The following is a 3,540-nucleotide window of genomic DNA, read 5'->3' as shown; positions in this document are numbered from 1 at the left end:
CGGCCCGGCCCGGCCCAGCCCGCCGTCTCCTCAGGGCCGCACCCTCCGAGGCACGTTTCCGGCTCCGCAGCCACTCGGGGCGCCTGCCGCTCCGCCCCCCGCGCGTGCGCCCCTCCCGCCCGGGCCCGCGAGCCGCGCCTGCGTTCCGGCGCCCCTCCCCCAGCCGAGCCCCGTCCGCGCCTGCGCACGGCGGGCCCCGGGCCCCAGGGTGCGGGGCCGCGGAAGGCGCCGCCGGGAGCTCCGCGGCCCAGGCCGGCGGGGTTGCGTCGAACGCCGAGCTATCGACCCGCAGTTGCTAGGCAACCAGGCTGCAGTGCCGGTAGCGAGGGAGTTCTGCGTCCCCTCCGTCCCCACACTCGGGGTTTCAGTCTCCTTAGCATTCTCCGACTAGGGAAGCGGATCCACGCAAGCCCCACAGATTTGGGCCAAGTAAGGGACTTAGTCCAAAAGATGTGGGCGCTATTGCCCAGGAGGAATTGAGAGTCTATCTTGAGTAGTTTTCACCTTATCTTACACCCGCAGGTTGTGCAGTTTCCCTGCTTCAAGTCATAAACGGTGGTGTGGGATTTGGTTCCCCTCATCTCTTTGTCCTTCTTCTCTTCTGTGCAACTGAGATGGGACAGTTTTTCTCGAAAGTCATGTTTGTGAGGACTAGACATTAAAACTACAATGAACGGGGGCACCTGGGTGGCACCTAGTTCTGTATCTCCAGGCTCTCGGTCCACCTACTGAACTGCCTCTGCAGGAACACGGCCCATTGGACGTCTCCAGTGTCCCTGGAGATCCGCAGCCCAACCGGCCCCATCTCTGTTTCGTTTTTAAAACTTCTGATCAGCTCACTCCCTCCCTGCTTGAAAACCTTTCCTTTCCCGGGACTTCACATCCCACTTCAAGTACCACCCAGAGTTCACACCATGCTGTGGGCTGGGTGATCAGGTCCTTGGACCTCATCTGTCCCTCTCTTTGTCCTTGGCCTCAGCCACTCTGGCATCATGATGCACGAAAGCCACTGGGTGGGACGCCTGGGTGGCTCAGCGGTTGAGCGTCTGTCTGCCTTCTGTTCAGGTGGTGACCCGGGAGTCCTGGGATCCAGTCCCGCATCGGGCTCCCCTCGGGGAGCCTGCTTCTCCCTCTGCCTGTGTCTCTGCCTCTCTCTCTCTCTCTGTCTCTCAAGAATAAATAAATAAAATACTTAAAAAAAAAATCTGCAACAAACCTGGTACCCTCCATACACCAGCAGAACAGTAGAGACCCAGGAATTCCTCCTTACATTCGCAAAACATTTACTGAATCGCAGCTCAAACATATAAATACAAAATAAGAATAAGACATAGGTCTTGACCTTGGACAGCTTGTAGTCTAGTGAAGACTGGATTGGGTTTTGAAAATTCAATCCCAGGTGAAGGGGCAAAGGCACACACAGTGTTTTATTTATTTATTTTAAAGATTTTACTTATTTATTCATGACGGAGAGAGACAGAGGCAGAGACACAAGCAGGCTCCATGCAGGGAGCCCGACATGGGACTAGATCCCAGGACTCCAGGATCACACCCCAGGCGGAAGGCAGTGCTAAACCACTGGGCCACTGGGGCAGCCCACACACAGTGTTTTAAACAAGAGGCAGGAGTGTCAACTCACATCATGTTTCCCTTCCCTTCTCATGAAAGGAAAGCACATTTCATTTGTGAGAACTAATCACTGAACATTGACAGGTCACATTGGTTTAGACCTAAAACTAATAGTTCCAGAAGAAAATATAGTAGAAAATCTTTGTAACTTTGCTAGGATGCAAAAATCCAGAACCACTAAAAAAAACTAGCAAATTGAACTTAATCAGAATTAAAACTTTTTGTCTTGAAAAACCATTGTTGACAAAATAAAAATCAAGCCAGAAATGAGTATAAAATATTTGCAAAACAAATATCTGACAAAGGACTTTTTTTTTTTTTTTTTTTTAGATTTTACTTATTTATTCATGAGAGACACAGATATAGAGAGAGGCAGAGACACGGGCAGAGGGAGAAGCAGGCTCCATGCAGGCAGCCCAATGTGTGGGACTCGATCCTGGGTCTCCAGGGTCAGAACCCCGGCCGAAGGCAGGCACTAAACCGCTGAGTTACCCAGGCATCCCCAACAAAGGACTTTTATCTGAAATATATAAAGTACCCTTTAAATTCAATAATAAGGCAAACAAGCCAAATTTTTTAAATGGGCAAAATGTTTGAATTTTACCAAAGAAGATATAGAGATGGCAGTTAAGCACACAAAAAGATGAGCAGCATAACTAGTTATGAGGGACATGCAAATCAAAACACAATAAAGTGACGACATTTCACACCTACTAGAGTGCGCAAAATTTAAAGGACTCTAACAAGTGTTGGGGCAGATGCCAAACAACTGGAACCCTCACACTTTGCTGGTGGGAATGCAAAATACTACAGCCATTTTAGAAAACAACTTAGCAATTTCTTATACCATACAATTCAGTAATTACATTCATAGGTATTTATTCAAGAGAAAAGAAAAAAATATATATATAAAGACTTGTACACAAATGCTCATGGAAACCTTATTTGTAATAATCCCAAACTGTACATAGCTCAAATGTCTGTCAACTGGTGAATGAATAAACAAATTGGAGTATATCTACATAGTGGAATTCTACTCGGCAATAAAAAGGAACAAGCTACACATATATGGATGAATCTCATGTTTCATAGACAAAAGACTACATATTATGTGTGTCCACTTACATAAAATTCTAGAAAAGGAAAAACTATACTAATATAAAGCAGATAAGTGATGGTCAGGGGTTGGGGATGAGTGGGAGGGATGAGATTGCCTACAAAGGGGCATGAGGAAACTTTTAGGGGGTGATGAAAATTATCTTGATTGTGGCAGTGGTTATACAACTGTACACTTTTGTCAAAATTTATCAAACAGTACACTTGAAATTGGTTAGTTTTATTGTATGTAAAAATACCTCAAAAAGTCAATTTAGGGATTCCTGGGTGGCGCAGCGGTTTAGCGCCTGCCTTTGGCCCAGGGCGCGATCCTGGAGACCCGGGATCGAATCCCACATCAGGCTCCTGGTGCATGAAGCCTGCTTCTCCCTCTGCCTGTGTCTCTGCCTCTCTCTCTCTCTCTCTCTCTCTCTCTCTGTGACTATCATAAATAAATTAAAAAAATTTAAAAAAAAAGAGGTTTTAAAAAGTCAATTTAACGTAGGTCCACGGTATACTCTCATCATTTTTAACCTTTATTATAATTAATTGTTTAATTTTCTGTCTTTCCAAGTAGATTTTATTTTTTTATTTTTTTAAAAGATTTTATTGGGGATCCCTGGGTGGCTCAGTGGTTAAGTGCCTGCCTTTGGCCCAGGGCATGATTGTGGAGTCCCGGAATCAGGTCCCATGTCAGGCTCCCTGCATGGAGCCTGCTTCTCTCCCTCTGCCTGTGTCTCTGCCTCTCTCTCTTTCTCTGTGTCTCTCATGGATAAATAAATCTTTAAAAAAATAAAAATAAAAAAATAAAAAATT

The sequence above is a fragment of the Canis aureus genome, chromosome 11, assembly GCF_053574225.1.
Source record: "Canis aureus isolate CA01 chromosome 11, VMU_Caureus_v.1.0, whole genome shotgun sequence".
Classification (NCBI taxonomy): Eukaryota; Metazoa; Chordata; class Mammalia; order Carnivora; family Canidae; genus Canis; species Canis aureus.
Note: the sequence above shows the minus strand (reverse complement) of the source record.